Source organism: Diabrotica undecimpunctata, chromosome 1, assembly GCF_040954645.1.
Source record: "Diabrotica undecimpunctata isolate CICGRU chromosome 1, icDiaUnde3, whole genome shotgun sequence".
NCBI classification, from domain to species: Eukaryota; Metazoa; Arthropoda; class Insecta; order Coleoptera; family Chrysomelidae; genus Diabrotica; species Diabrotica undecimpunctata.
This window is the reverse complement of record NC_092803.1, coordinates 142,374,085-142,392,024: the sequence shown is the minus strand read 5'-3', so window position 1 is coordinate 142,392,024 and position 17,940 is coordinate 142,374,085.

Sequence of the window (17,940 nt, the reverse complement as noted above, 5' to 3'; positions counted from 1 at the left end):
GGATCAAATCATGGTATTTATTCAGTGTATGGAAGAAAACATTCACAAAAAATTATTCCCTTTTAAAAAGAAATTTTACTAACAAGTGGATCAATGCCGCAAATGTTCGAATATTTAAAGAACAAATACGATGTGGAGTATATCTTAACTTCCAGGATAAACCAAGATATTCTTGAGAACTTTTTTGAGTATATTCAAGGCATATTCTTCTTCTTGTAGTGCCTATCCGTTTCGGATGTTGGAGACCATCATGATAATCTGTATTTTGCAAACTGCTGCTCTGAAAATATTTGTGGTTGTTGTGTTGAACCACGAACGTAGATTTTTAAGCCAGTAATTCCTTCACTTCCCTAGTCCTATTTTTCCTTATAGAATTAATTGTAGCAACCATATCTTTCGCTGTTCCCCATGATATTCGATTTTGGCTGTTTTTATTGTGGTTAACAACTCTTTTACTTTTTGCAATTCAAAGTGAAATGTCCTGGTTAGTAATGTGGTCAATATAGGATATCTTCAGGATTCGACGATAAAGCTACATTTCGAACGCCTCAATTTTGTTGCAAGTAGCGTCTGTGAGTCCACGATTCAACTCAGTACAACAGTATAGGAAAGATATAACATTATAGTAACCTGATTTTCATGAGCACTGATAAATCCTGGTATATGAATAGCTTCGCCATTTTTAAAAATGCAGATCTTGCTTTTTCTATCCTACATATGATTTCTAGGCAATGGTCCCAATTTTCATTGACGTTTGTACCAAGGTAGACGTATGTTTTTACTTTTTCTAATGGTTAACCATTTATACAGATTCTTTTGAGGTATGGGTGCAAGTAATGATCACCGTAGGTATACATATATCTGTTATAAAAATCACGACATTGTTTTATTGACCATACAATGGCAATCGCTGTGACATGTAACACGTTTCTACCCCTATATTCATTTCACAGTAACTACGAATTGTCGTAATTGTCACATTCACATTAAAAATTTCAATCAAAGTTCTGAAAGAATAAACAAATAATTAATAAAATGCCTATTACGTTGTATACCGTCCAAGAAAAAGTGCAACTTGTAACATGGTACTTTCAGGGTCATTAGATACGCGAAGTAATTGACTAATTTATTGTTGCCTTCGAAAATAGGCTCCCACCAAGTGTTACAAGAGTTAAAAATACTATTAAACATTTTCAAACTTTGGAATGTGTAAACAGTTGTAAAAAGTGTCATGAAGGTAATGAACTACGTGATAGACCTGTCGATGAGGAGCGTCAAAACAGGGATATTGATATTTGTGCTTTTGTGGAAGCTAGTGAACCCGGCAATAGTGTACAAATTGCTAGGAAAGTTAACGTGAATGCTCGAACTGTCCAGCGAGTTCTCAAAAGGAATGGGTATTACTCTTTTAAGATACAACCAACACAAGAACTGTTTCCGAAAGATAACTTTAGGCGGATGGAGTTTTGTGAAATTATGTTAGATAAACAGAATGAAAATGTACACTTTTTAAAAATATTTTATTTTCTGATGATTCTTCATTTTCATTACATAAAAAACACAATCCATCCGTTGCAAGGTATTATTCTCGGAAAAATAAGCACCTCATTGTTGCAGTGAGAACGCAGCATTTGCAAAAGTTAAATGTTTGGACTGGGATGTTAGGCGACCATACTGTCGGTCCATTTTTTATCGATGGAGACGGGTCCAAATATTTACAACTTTTACAGAATGAGATCATTCCGGCAGTTCGACGCCTTCCCGGTAATTTTCAGGAGGTTTATTTCCAACAGGATGGGTGTTCGGCTCACAACTCTAAAGCAACTTTTGATTTCCTCAGTCAAACGTTTCCTGATCGACTGATAAGTACACGTGGAACAATTAAATTGCCCGCTAGATTCTGTGGCTTAGCGCATAACGATTTTTTTTTAAACAGTTTAAACATTTATAGGCATCAGTTTAAAAGGGCCACAAACCTAGTGATATTAAGGGCAAAAATACTTCATTTCTGTGCAACCATTACACCAGCCCCACTCTAAAATATGAGAAATTTATATGACAGATTTGGTTACTTTTAGCACAAGGAGGTGGATTATTAATCTGCTTTCCTAATTTTTATTTTTTGTTAGGTACATTTTACGAAGTTTGTAGGTTCTTAATTAGGCAGTATTTGTTATGTTTGTTTGGACGAATTTTACTGTTTTTTTTTATTTAAAAGTACAAACGATTCTTATTTTGATTTTTTTTCTTCTTTCTTGTCTTATTGTTATAAACTTTGTACAATTTTCAGTGACAATAAAGCATATTACTTATTTTATTTGTATTGCTATTAGGGCTAAAAAATAATCAAAAATAAGTTTAAGAGCATTATAATAAATATACTGATATTAGAGATGCAATCCCATCTCTAATATATAAATATATATTAGAGATGGGATTGCAATAAATCTTAATTCCTATGGTCAACAAAACAATGTCGTTATCTGTAAAACATTAATATCTAGTTCATTGGGAAATATCTTAAAAATATCTAGAAATTCAAGTTTACCCTTTTATTTTTGACAAATAAGAGAAATAATGGCGTAATATTAATCAAAAAAATAAAAACATAATGTTTAGGTTCAGTGTTTACAAAACTAGTTGTAAAAATGACGGAATGACGTAATTGAAGGTAATACAGAATGAGAAATCCTTACAAGTATGTACATCAAATTCCAAGTAGTGTTCGGCCTTTTTCTTATTTTCAAGTACCCTGTTTACCTTAAGCTGTAATAATTATTCTCGTCGAAAAAAATCAATACAGAAAGCACTTATTAGTTTGTAGTAGTAATCATTAGAATACCAATTAAATTGGGAGATGTATATTAAATATAATTTGTATTGCTTAAAAATCAACTGAATTATAAAAAATGGAGAAGTTAAAAGATAAAATTCCATTTTTGTTCTAAATTAATCTAATTAATCAAAGCCATCTTCAGAGCTAGGCTGCAATAAAAAAATGATATGTATAAATAACTAATTTAAAATGAAAAAGACAGAAAAGATTTGATTTTACGTTCAAAGCGTCTATGTATCTATTGATACGTATTTCGACTTAATAAGTCTCATCAGCACAGTTATTCATAGCCGTTCTTAACGTGAAAAATAATCTTATCTGTCTTATTAGGAAGCAACAATAAAATGGCTTCGTTATGGACACAATAGCGACATCTGATAGAAAAATCGGTAAGATAGTTTCGAAACAAATTCAGATTTCTGCTTTAATCTGGAGCCTTCTAAAAATTGCAAGGCATAGCCAGACGTTGATAAAGATGTTAATAGAGACATGGGGAATCTAAAATTTGCATTCCACGACATGTCTCGTCAACTAAGCAGAAATACTTAATGAATTTGTTTCTTGTACTCATACAGAGTAGATCCGAATAAAATGAAAAAGACAGAAAAGATTTGATTTCAGGTTCAAAGCGTCTATATATCTGTTGATATGTATTTCAACTTAATAAGTCTCATCAGAACAGTTATTCATAGCCGTTCTTAACGTAAAAAATAATCTTCTCTGTATTATTAGGAAGCAACAATAAAATGGCTTCGTTATGGACGCAATAGCGACATCTGATAGGAAAATCGGTAAGATAGTTTCGAAACAAATTCAGATTTCTGCTTTAATCTGAAGCCTTCTAAAAATTGCAAGGCATAGCCAGACGTTGATAAAGATGTTAATAGAGACATGGGGAATCTAAAATTTGCATTCCACGACATGTCTCGTCAACTAAGCAGAAATCCTTAACGAATTTGTTTCTTGTACTCATACAGAGTAGATCCGAATAAAATGAAAAAGACAGAAAAGATTTGATTTCACGTTCAAAGCGTCTATGTATCTGTTGATACGTATTTCGACTTAATAAGTCTCATCGCTTTGAACGTGAAATCAAATCTTTTCTGTCTTTTTCATTTTATTCGGATCTACTCTGTATGAGTACAAGAAACAAATTCGTTAAGGATTTCTGCTTAGTTGACGAGACATGTCGTGGAATGCAAATTTTAGATTCCCCATGTCTCTATTAACATCTTTATCAACGTCTGGCTATGCCTTGCAATTTTTAGAAGGCTCCAGATTAAAGCAGAAATCTGAATTTGTTTCGAAACTATCTTACCGAACTAATTTAAAGTTTACAATATTTCACTTGCGTCAAGTTTTTGAAGTATCCCTACTAGGAGAGATCTCATTTGGTACAAAAATACAGAAATTTTCTTTTTAAGCTAGTTTAACGTTTAAAATGTTTCATTGAAAAAACCCAAAAAAGGCTATACACTGGACTCCACAAAAAATATATTAAAACAATTTGGTTATGGTACGGGTGTCAGAACGCGACCATTTGTTGGAGTTGAAACAGCAGATCGAATGAAGAGTTTTAATAATTAAAATGAGTGCTCCACCAGATTTATCGGTGAGTGTTCCCTTTTATACTGCTATTGTTAATGATCAACCTATAAATACTCAATATCAGCAACAGAAAGTTCAATCAGATTGCCCAAATGTCCTTTTTCCACAAAATTTACAACCAAATTCAGCACAAATTTTAAACAACCCACCAACAACAATATATTATGTTCTTAACCAAGTACTATCACAGTCTTCCTCAAACTGTCAATACAATCCTAAAATAAATCAAACATTATCTACACCTCAAAATAAAGCTTCTGATTCTATTGAGACGACACATACATTACAAAGTAAAGAATCTTCAGGGGAAATCAGCGACATTAAGTCATCGGAAGTCCACGAATGGCAAACTGTACAACATAGTAACAAAAAACGTAAAATTAATCCTCCTATACCAACAGAAAACGAAGACACGGTAGTAACCAGTAATAAATTTCAGATTCTACAAAATGAAAATGAAAACGACAACAATAATAGTACAGAAAATACCAACGAAACTCCAGCAACCTCTAAACCCCCACCAATTTTTATATATGGTGTTACTGAATACAATAAAATAGTTAATAACCTATCGGAAGTAACAAAAACAGTGACATACTATTGTACAGCAAAAACAACACAACAAGAATAAATTCCCGGGACTCTGAAACATACCGAAAACTGGTAAGTAAGACATTTAAGCAGCAAAAAAATTGTGCATCATACGTACCAACTGAAAGAGGATAAAGCATACACAGTTTTAATTCGTAATCTACAGCATACAGTGCCCATTAATATAATAAAAAGTAAAATAGAAAAACATCGGCATTTAGTACGCAGAGCAAGAGGAGTATCATCGCACACTCCAGCAAACAATCAACTGCAATATAACAGAAATACAATACAGAATAATCCGCACTTAAGCAATCAAAATCACACAAGCAACAGGTGGAACAAATGTAAATAATGTTCATAATAATACGAACTCATACAACCATAATCATGCAACGTACGCTCAAATAACAAGTGGAACACATGTAAGTAATACAAATAGTGACATTAGAGAGATGATGAAGAGTTTCCTTAACGAATTCAAAGCTATGTTTTCACAACTAATAAATCAAAATAGCGTGATCTTAAACATGCTTTCCACATTAATAAATAAATCCAGTAATGGAACTTAAGTCACTACGAATTGCACAATGGAATGCCAACAGCCTAGGCAACCGTACACCTGCCAGCCTACCCCAACGAGGAAGAAAGACAACTACAGCTCCAATCAGAAGTCAGACGAAGATTGAAGAGACAGTGCCCAACAGACTTTATTCACTAATTTCAATTTTAAATTTTAATTTTCATTTTAATTTTAGTTTCAAATTATAATCCTACATTAATTTAATTTGTTAGTGTTAGTATTGGGAGTGGTATCAGTGGATAATTTCTCCTCTCATGTATTTGCAATACTCACGTTTACTAATAGCAGATTGTAAATTTACAAATTTAATAAAAAAAAAAGATCGTGTGAGGATAATCGAATGCTAGCCTTTTAAATGATTTCTCAAAGGTGGCAATTGACATAATGTCATTAGAAAATTCAGATTTATAAATTATCAAAAAATTAATAAATTGAAATTCATAATAAAAGAAGAAATTTATCATTCATTAACTGTATAAAATTGCATGGAATCATAATGAATAATATGTTAAAAATTGACTGAAGGTCAAACTAGGTTCAATCGATAAGTTATCCCCAAAAACTATTATTTAAATACAAAAAAGAAACTAGATTGGAATTGTAAGAATTTTAAGTAAATGTTGAAAATTTTTCTTGTTTCAATGAAGAATAACTTGTCAAATAATTGATTAAAAATAATTATTGGAAATTAGTAATGGAATTTAAAAAAGAAGAATAAATTTTATTATGATTGCATGAGGCCACTATTCTTCCTGTAAGGTCTCCCACAATCCACAATAATTTAAAAAGAGGTTTATAATTGCAATTGAGATTGATTTGTGTGTTTAAGCAATAATCAGGGTACAGTTTCATTTCTTTGGATATCTCAAGGTCTTCTCAAAGGTTGGTTAATAACTTGTTAAACTGTTTGTTCGGGCTGTTAGGCCGTTGTCTTCTGAGATTAGTTCTCTACGTTTCGCCAACACTAGGGGTCGGCATCCTCTGGAGATGTTACTGCTTCGCTTGTAAGCTGAAACGGAAGCTTACAAGCGAAGCAGTAACATCTCCAGAGGATGCCAAGCTCTAGTGTTGGCGAAACGTAGAGAACTAATCTCAGAAGACAACGGCCTAACAGCCCGAATAAACAGTTTAACAAGTTAGACGTTGGTCCATAATTCTAAAATTTTTATTTGGGATGTTATATAAAATTTTACCTGATGAAAAGGAATGACTTAATGAATAAATTTAATGTGACGTCCAAAGTTTGATTTATCTGTGTAGTTATTGAGATGATCTTTGTTTCTTTGTGCCAGGACTACCATTGTTCTACTCACATAAGTCATGTTACAATCACCACAAGATAATTTGTAAACACCACTTCTTTTTAGTTCATCAATTTTGTCCTTGGTGTTGCTAAAAATGGACTTAATGTTGGGTTTTTTTTTTAAATAGATGTGTAAGTTACTGATTTTGTTACAAAGTACTCTTTTTAATAATAAGAAGATGTGTAAGTTACTGATTTTGTTACAAAGTACTCTGCCTTTTTTTCTGAAATTGGTTCAAAATAAGATAAGGATCTGTAAATGGATGTAGTGTTGGGTTTATTTTCCACATTAAAAGCTTGGTTTAGTCTCTTCAAGCCTAGTGTTTATACACTTCAAAAATACTTTTCTTTTTCATTTTTCGATTTAAATACAAATACTAAAAAGAGGCAAAATGAAGAGCATGGAGATTTATTTTCAAGTCATAGGAGACTAACTTTTCGTTGGAAAATCTGCAACGAGATTCAAAAATAATACAAATTGGGAACAATGTTAAAAACTTCTAATCCCAAATATAGAGTAAAAATCTAGGTGCTATACAAGATTTTAATTGTTGTCAAGTTAAAATGAAAAAACCAGTAGATCTATAAAACAAATTCTAATTAAGATTTGCAATGGAATCACATAAATATAGTAGTGGCTTAGTCATTATGCTGAATTATGGTTTGATGTTGTCAAAATTAAGTTAGATTAGGCCTATATTCTAATAAATATCTTTAAGAAAATTAACTAAAGATGAGTACATTTCACAGCTGTAGTGATAATAATTTAAAATAAATTTTGTGGACGTGTTGAAAACAAAAGTTTTCAGTGTTTTATTGTTAGATAAAATAAATTTCCATCAAGTAACGGACAAATCCATCACTTAAAGTCATCTACTTTAAAATGTATAATATATGTCTAAATTGTCACTACAAGTTCGATAACATTAAATTATTAGAAAAAGTTTCAACCAAATAACAAAAAACAAAATTTGTTTAATTTATTAATGTTTTCTTGTTTGTTAAAAACTTTTTTTTAACACCTGTGCGGTGTTTGTATACTGCTATCTGGTCACAAATGACCAATTATCAGTTATTTTCTGACCTAACTTAATAAACAGCAAATACTTAAATCTAAGGGCTTACTCTTATTTTATCTATCAACGAATACACTACAACTAACATGCAATAACTTCACAGCACTATACTCTGCTTTTTACATTAAACTGTTACACATTTACACTAACTCAAATGGTTTTGTCCTCATGAGTCTTCTCTTTAGTTCAGTGTTATCAAGAAGCTGGATTGCCTTGACATTCACATGACTTGCTGCTGTTCTCTTGATTATTTCGATCACAGTTTCCATACCAAGGTCCTGGTGGAAGTTGCTGTTACGAATATACCAAGGAGCATCAACAATGTTTCTCAGTACTTTGTTTTGAAATCTATGGATAATATGTAGATTACTAGCTTTGATACAGCCCCAGAGTTGGCACCCATATACCCATACTGGCCTCAGTACTTGCTTGTAGATGGATAATTTATTATGAATTGATAATGATGAATTTTTTCCAATCAGCCAATACAACTTCTTATATCTAATATCAAGCTCCCCTCTTTTCTTTTTGACATGGACTTTCCAGCGCAGCTTCGCGTCTAGGGTGATGCCCAAGTATTTTGCTGATGTTGCATAAGGAATTTGGGTATCATTTATTCTAACTGGGAAATTTTCTATTTTTTATTTGTAAAGTTAATGTGTGCAGATTTAGTCTCATTTAATTTTATTCGTCATTTTCTGGTCTAGTTATGTATTTTATTTACTGATAGTCGCAACTTATCAGTCGCTTCTTCACTAGTGTCTCCTATCACTAATATGGCTGTATCATCCACGAAGGTGGCAATAGTGTTTTGTTCTAGCTCTGGAATTTCACACGTATACAATAGGTACAGGACCCGGACCTAAGACACTCCCTTGTGGTACGCCAGCTTTGATCTCCCTTAAGTCGGTGTACACTTCTTCTTGTTTTACTCTGAAATATCTATTCGCAATGTATGACTTGAACGTTCTTAGTTTATAGTTTAAACCAGCGGTGCTCAAAGAGTCGATCGCGATCGACCGGTCGATCGCCAAAGTTTTTGAAGTCGATCGCGATTCACGGAGAAAATACTCTTCACCCAAAAGTTGCGATAATGCCGATTTGGCATATCAGCATTCACAGATAAATTATGAAATGGGAGTGTGCTGTATCAGCATTGTATTTCTGTTAGTCAAGCATTAATCATTCATTACTAAGTTATTACTAGTAAAACATTTTAGTAATATTTTATTTACATTAATATTTGAAACTCGATATGAGTGCCGCCAAAACATATCATTTAATAATGCGTGGGAAGAAGAATTCCAGATAAGTGTGTTTGTCGGTCTTCCGTTGCTGTGCCCAAACGCGGAAATTTAGAACGGCATTATAAAACTTTGCATAAAAACTATGAAAATGATTTTCCGCAAAACAGTTTCTTTAGAAAACGGAAAGTGCTAGACTTGACAAGTAGTTTGAAGACGGAACAATCAATGTTCATTAAGCCTGTTAAACAATCAGTAGCTGCAACAATTGCGTCGTTCAAAATTTCTTATATATTGGCACAATATAAAAAACCATTTGAAGGTGGAGAGGTAGTGAAGAAAGCATCTATTGAGGCTACGAATCTATTATTTGAGGACTTCAAAAATAAAACAGATATTATGTCTGCCATCAAAGAAGTCCAGTTATCACGTACAACGGTTACTAGGTGTATCGAAATCATAGGCAAAAATTTGGAAAGCCAAGTTAAAAGTGATATTATACCGCCCAGTTGTGTATTTTCATTCGGATAGTATTTTCTGACATGTTGGCTAAAGAACTGTTAACAATGCTGCCTCTGAAAGACAAAACTCGCGAAGAAGGTATATACAACGTTTTTATAAATTTTGTGAAACAATACGAGCTACCGATTTACAAACTCTTGTGTATTACAACAGATGGTGCACCATCCATGACTGGCGTTAACAATGGATTTGTTGCATTATGTCGAGCTAACGATGACTTTTCATCCTTTTTTCATTTCATTGCATCATTCACCAGCAAGTTTTGTGTTTCAAAATTTTAAATATGGACGACATCGTGAAGATGACAACAAAAATTGCGAATTCAATCAGAGCGCAAAGCTTGCAACGACGCCTTTTTAAAGCGCAATTGGAAGCTAGCGACTCTCTGGAACACACTGGTTTACTTTTGCATACTATTATACTATACTATATACTATTTGCAAAATAATTTATTTTTTAGAAGAACGAGGAGACGACACTCATCTACTTCAAAACGAATAATGGTTCAGTGATCTGGCTTTTCTAACAGATTTAACAAATCTTTTGAGCCTCTTAATAATTAATTAAATAATTAATTAATTAATTAATTCATTATTTTAAACTACAAGGTAATAATAAAACAATTATCGATATGATGAGCGCAATACATTCTTTTGTCAACAAATTGAAATTATTGATTAAGCAAATTAGCAGAAAGAATTTAAACAACTTTCTATCGTTGAAAAAAGGGTAGCCGCTCATTTGAATTATGTTTATTACGAGACGGAGCTGCAATCACTTCATAGCGAGTTTGAAAGACGCTTCGCTGATTTAAAAAAACTGAGATATTGTAACGTTCATGTCCAATCCATTTTCTTGTCAAGACGTGGAAAAAATAGCCACTGAAATATCCGTTACGTTCAATATGGAGATCATTTTCGTCCAAAATAAGGTATTGAAAATAATTTCGGATAAACACCTGAAATCCAGAGCGACCGATACGAAATTTTTGGTCTTTCATATCGTCTAAGAAATATCCGTCTTTGAGACAAGTAGCTTACAAGACACAATACTTGTGTGAGTCTGCATTTTCCCAAACGAAGATAGTGAAATCAAAATATTGTAATCGGCTAACTGACGAACATCTCTCTTCATGCTTGCGTTTGGCCCTCGGTAATTACGTAGCATCATATGAAATACTTGTGGATGATATGCAGTGCCATGCATCAACATCCAAGCTCTCTGTAGTTACAACTTTTTATCAACTATTTTTTATAGAAATGTGCAATAAAGTTTTTTTTTTCAAAATTGTTTTTTTTTACTATGCTTTGTTTTTAAACCAGGAGGAGTAAACTAAAGAGATTCACACCCAAGAAAGTCACTAGAAAAGTTACCAAATACATCTGTTTTGGTTGATCATATCGGCCTTCGACGATAATCCAAAAATATTATATTATACTAATACGTCGATAAAGAGTTCTAAAAATAAATGTTTTTTATATACCCAAAAGTAGACTAAAAATTTAAAAATTAAAAGAATAACGCAGAAAACACAACAAATCGCCGATATAACTTAATTAACCTATGAAATGCAATTAGTGTCAAAATTTTATAACAGTGGAGTAAACTTGCCTGAGGTTGGACCAATTACAAACAAACATTGTAGCGCGGTAAATTTGAATTACTCCTCCTGGTTTAAAAACAGGGTACAGCAGTCGATCTCCGGATGCTTGCAGTTTATATGGTAGATCCCATGCAGTATAAGTCTGAGCACAACTTTAAACCATCATGCCAGACTTTATTAAACGCCTGTGTTACGTCCAAGAAGATTGCAGAGCAGACTTTCTTTTCTTCTAATGTTTTTTCTATTATATTGGTTATTCTGTGAACTTGATCTTTAGTGGAATGTTGTTAATAGTGGAATGTTGTATAGTTAATAATCTGTGTTCTGGTCAGCTGTTAAATTACTTAAAAAAGAATTAATTGTTGAATTTTTTATATTCTGTGTCTCCCTTTTTAGTTTTTGTGTAGCATTATTTAGACTAGTTTTGCCTCGTGGAGCTCTGTATTGCTGTCATTTTTTTCTGAACTTCCTTTTTTCTACTATGAGTTCTCTGTTTTCTTGTGGATTATTATTCGCTTTTGTTCTAGAAGTTATTGTGGGAGTATTTTCCCAAGCTACCTATTGGATATTTTTTATAAAAACTTCTAATTCGTCATCAAGTTGCCTCGTGTTTTTCAATGGCACAACTGTCTTATTTCTTTTGTAGTAAATTTGTTCAATTAGTTTTTGTATATAGGTACATACATTTTACAATTTTCATAAAAATAAAAAAACACAATCAATTCTTTCTATTAGAGAGTGCTTCAGGCAGTTAAATAAGATTTTATCTTGAATGGCTTTGTTTATGAATTTTATTACATTACTGACAGATAACTCTGCTCTATAGGTTACAGAAGTAACGAAAGGCGTTTAAACATGTGTTAGACAATTTTAGTTTCTGTTTGTTTTAAAGAAATTAGATAATCAGCTATTGTGTCGTCTGCACAGCAGATTATTTTAAGTTGGTTTTCTTCCATTTGGTATCCTTTTTTAGTTCTTTTTTTTTATTATTTTTTATAGTTCTTCTTCTACTTTTACTTTTATTGTGATGTTTTAGTAGATATTTTCGATCATTTTAATTATTCCTACAGGTATCTCTCTTGCGTACAGTAATAGACTAGGCGGGATCTGTAGAAATTCAGACCATAATGGACATTTTCCATAGGAAGCTATTTTTTTGCCGAAATCCCTTCAGGATTTGCCCAATATCGATAATCACGATATGCGCCAGTCGCAAACCCTGTGCTAAATTTTTTATTTAACAAAATTTGAAAACAATTGAAAATTTCTCGTTTTTTTGCTCCTATTTTCGTTTATAATTCGGAAAATATTGATCCTAGAGAAAAAATTATAACAAGTTAAAAGTTTCGGTATTCAATTTTACACAATATTTCGTTAGCTAGAAATTGAAAATTTAATGTTTATTGTTGAAAAAATAGCAATAATTGGAAAAAAAAGTACAAAAAAATAGTTAATACTATTAATATTAATATTAATAAAGAAGTTAATACTTTAAATGTTTTCGACTTTCTAAACTTGACATACAAGCTCCATGTTCCGCCTAGAAAAACTTTTTAATATGTTTAAAACGTGTGCTAAATTTTGTTAAGATCGGTCGGATAGGTTTTGCATGATAATTTTGCAATCCAGCCTACTGGAAAAAAATCGCAAATTTTAAAATTTATAGTAGGCCCTAAATAAGGCTGTCAGATAGTTGCACATTTTTTTACATATAAAGGAAGACTCAAACTTTCAAACGCTTTTTGTAAAATTCAAATCGGTTTACTAGGAGAGCCTAGAAATGTTTTTAAAGTTTTAAACATTTTTTAGGCTTATAAACAAATTGAATAACTTTACGAGCTTTAAACATATCCTTTCAAAAAAAGAAAAAGACTTTAAAAAAAATTATTGAAGATTAAGTCACAATAAAGTTTATTTATGAAAAAAATTTCCTTTCTTGAAACCCATACTGAAATTACGGAACACATACGGACAGCATATTGAGTTTTTTTTTTAATTGTAAATCTTATCTTAATTATTTTTTTTATAATATTTTACCTATGTTTAAAATTAAGCGGATAGGCCTATAATTTTGACAATATATGTCTTCGCTAGATTGGAATAGCGGTTAAAAACTTCCAGTTTTTAATATATCCGGAAAAATGCTTAAATTAAGACATGTATTTATTACGTATGTGACGAGTTTTGAAATCTGTTTTGTTATTTCTTTTAAAGTTTCAAATTTAATATCATTATGTCCTACTGACTTAATTTTTTAAAGATTTTATTATTTCTTCAACCTTATTTTTTCAAGTGAATAGAGCAAACAGAGCCGCAGGCTGTCTGAATGGAACAATATGAATAAATAAAAATATCGGGAAAGAAATGAAAGGCATGAAAGGAAGAATTAACAAAACAGTCATCAGACCAATATTGACATACGCAGCAGAAATATAACCTGTCACAGAGAGGATAAAAAGGATGTTAGAAACAGCAGAGATAAAAACACTTAGGAAAAATTGATGGCAAGACACTATGGGACAGAGCTAGAAGTACAGATATACTACGTAGATGCAAGATCGAGAATATCAAGAACTGGGCAAGATATAGAAGAGTAGAATGAAACGATTATATAAGCCGAATGACAACAAATAGTAGTAAAGACGCCAAGAGTCTTTACTACTATAACTATAATAACTATTTATTGTACTCTGTGATCATTGTCCCAGACATGTTTGCATCTCTGTAATTTATTAAAGTCTCTGTTTATGATAAGATATAATTTAAACAGAACAACAGTTGACAATTTCCCCAAAAGACAGTAAAACCCAACAGAGAACCTAATGCTCTCAAAATGTATATATAAATAATGCTGTAACATAAAGTAGACAATTAGTGAATTAGTGCAGTTAAAAAACTTTTTCAAAAACTACCAATACACGGAAAGAAAGAATATAGAATACAATAAAACATAAACATCAAAAAGGTATTTACCTATTTAGTATATGATAGAACTTAATATACCTGCCTTAATGAAAATACATTTCAGGAATAAAACATCTGTTAACAAAGGTTTTAATAAAAAATAATTTCCCATTTGTCATTTATAAACAAGGAATTAGCACAAGCTTGAAAAAAAAAAGAAATAAAAAATACACCATAAGCAATCCAGAAACGCCCACAAGAAGGAGTTTAAGAATGACAACAATAACATATGTAAAGATTTTATCAGAAAGATTATCCTAGCTCTCATCCTAGTTAATAAAAAAAAAATGTTTAGTAGACCCATTAGTAAAATGTAGCAATTAGTTGCTAATAATAAAAGAAGAAGTTATCAAAAAGTACATAACAACATTAGCGGATTAATCGAAAATATGAGATATATCGTCTACAATTACACGTAATACATACACAACACATATTACATAAACATATAATGTATAAACACATAATACAAAAACAAATAATCCCTACAAAAACAAACATCACCCTCAGAATGATCAATTTAAAGCCTGGCTATATGCCTACCAGATCAGTGCCCAAAAAGCCAACCGTCAATTTAGAAAACGCTAACACTCAAACATTTTTTTTTAAAAAGGTTAAAGTAAGTTTATTGATGTTTCAATTTCCACTTCGGAAATCGTTCTCAAAATACAAACATTAGTAATTTAAACAAATTTTTGTTTATTGGTGAGAAATTCTTCTAAAAATTTAATTTTATCTGACCCATTTATATTGACAATTCAGACATACATTATACATTTTAAAGTAGACGACTTTAAAATGATATTACCAATATTGTTGAGTTGCGTTCCTGGGACGACTTTACTTGTAAGCTAGTTCATTCGACTACATGAAATCAACTTTAACTTGAGAATATCCGTCCAAAAAAAGCATAGCATGTAATTCGTTTTTAAAAGACAAACACATGCTATGATGACAATAAAAATCTCCTGTTAGTGATGTAAAGTATTGGGGAAAAACCAGGAAAAAAAAACAATTTGATGATAATCTAAATCCGTGTGCCTAAATAATCGATAATCTTTCTAGCGGTAAATTTAAATATTGGTTACATATAAGAGTAAACTAAAAATAAATTAATTCACAATTACAGCGTAGAAACAACAGTTCTGATATACAACGTAATATAATACGATTTTTACTGGCTGGGTTCACATTTCACACAAGAGTCTTGAGAGATGGAGATAATTAATCTACTTTTATATATAACTCTTTATATAAAATACCAAATAGAGCATTGGTAAGTCTTTTTCATTACATATTTTTTTATATTACTAAAAATTTAATCAGCTCTTGATCTGTCACCGCATGGCGGCAAGAAAAAACCACCTGATCTCCAAGCTATCAACAATAATAATGAAAACGATAATATGCACATTTCGAATAATGAAAATAATGCGATAATAAATGATGAGTCTGATAATGTAAAAAAAAATAAATTTAATCAAAGCTACAACAGATACAAGAATAATGCTGTAGGGCCATACTTAGTTGTAGTAGAAGGAATCGACAAAAAAATTCAAAATAGGTAAATTGCAAATGACCTCTTCAATTTAAATTTAAAATATATCTTGGAGGTCAAAGTCAAAGGTATAAATAAATTTGGTGTTTCTTTCACTAACAGCGAAGCGGGTAACAATTTTATTAATAACTCTGTCAATGTTAAAGATAAATATATATTTCACATAATCAGATAACTTGTAAGGGCATCATCAGAGATGTTAACCCATCACTAACCGAAATCAAAAAATCATTAATCTCGTAAGATTAAACAGAAAAATTATTATTGGTGATAACTCGGTTTAATTTGCTCCTAGAGGCACACTTCTGATAACTTTTAATGGTAAGGTATTACCAAGCGGGATAAAAATTAGTTATCTTAAATTCTACATTATTCCATATGTGTCGAGAGTCACATAAAAGTTATAAAAAATGTTTGATATCTGATACATCATTATAAATCTCGCAACACGAAAACATGAATCGCAATTATTAAATCAAAATGGTAGATTATCTCAACTAAATAGTACAGTTCAAATTAGTGACACTTCATCTATATCTAGTATTAATAATAACAATTTAAAACATAATTTTAATAAATTAACGCCTGTTAGTGCGTCGCAAAATTACTGTAATACAATAGACAATTTATACAGAAAATTTACAAATATGAATAAAGAACAACAAACTAAAATTAGAGAATTAATATTAGCATATTCAGAAGTAAACAAACCAGTTCCTGATCTACATGATCAGGATAAATATTATTAAAAACTAAAACAAATTATGAGTTACACCAACAACGCACTTAAAAACATTAGTTTGATGCAATGGAACATGAACGGCTTTCAATCCAATAATAATTATAACCTGAATATTTTGATAACAGAATATTCTCGTGATATCATTATAGTAAACGAAACCAAACTTAAACCTCATCAAATACTTATGTAGAATCAAAGGTTATCATATAATTATGGAAGATATAATAAACGGAGCAGGAGGTATTGCCACACTCATTAAAAATAATCTAATTTACAGTAGGGTTAATTTAGACTCCAAATGGCAAATCCCTAACTTTAGATATATAGCTATCAAAATAGATACACTTGACTGCACATCATCTATGTTGGGTTAGTCAAGTAGGTAATAGAAATGGTAACCTTTTATTAAAAATCTTTGACGAGTTTAATTATATATGTATACCTAAATGATGGAAGAAGCACTAGAATTCATACCACATTATAGGGACCCAGTCCTGTAGATCTATCATTTGTATCTGACTCTCTAGCAATACAATGTACATAAATGGAATGTCTTGAAAGATTGTGGTAACAGTGATCATTTTCCTACAATTATTCTAATAAAAATTAACTATAGTGAAGGAAAAAGCATTACAACCAATAAAAACTTAAATTTTACAAAAACATTAGAAAAATTGATTGGAAAAAATATAGTAAACACATACAAGAAGATTTAAATATAGAAAATCAATCCTATGAAAACTTCACAAGTATAATTAACCAAGCAGTAGAAATTACTTTTCCATATAAACAAGGCAGAGGCATAAGAAAACTGCAATATAAAAAAAGACTACCTTGGTGGGTCCAGGAATGCACTGAAATAATAAATAAAAGAAAAGAGGCGTTAAAGGAATTTAAAAATAATTTTAATCTTAATAATTATACCAATACAAAACACATAATTGCTAAATCAAAACGACTTCAAAAAACAATAAAGAGGCAAAAGTTTATGGAATATTGTAGTAATATTAATAGAAATGTAGAGATCAGCTCTATTTGGCAAACTATAAGAAAATTTAAAAATGCATTCTCTCAACCATTAAACAATAAACTTCCCTATGAAAAGATGAGTTATGAAATATTAACTAACCTTTCACTAACTAATATTGAACCGGATTTTGAATTACAGACCATTGATCACTTCGACGGTTTATAAAGATACAGACGTATCTGCAAAAAATCGATTTTTGAGTTTTTGGTATCAAAATGTTCGTAATTTTTTGCTCTATTTTTATATGAGAGCGACACTTCTGTTACTTTGAAAATGTACT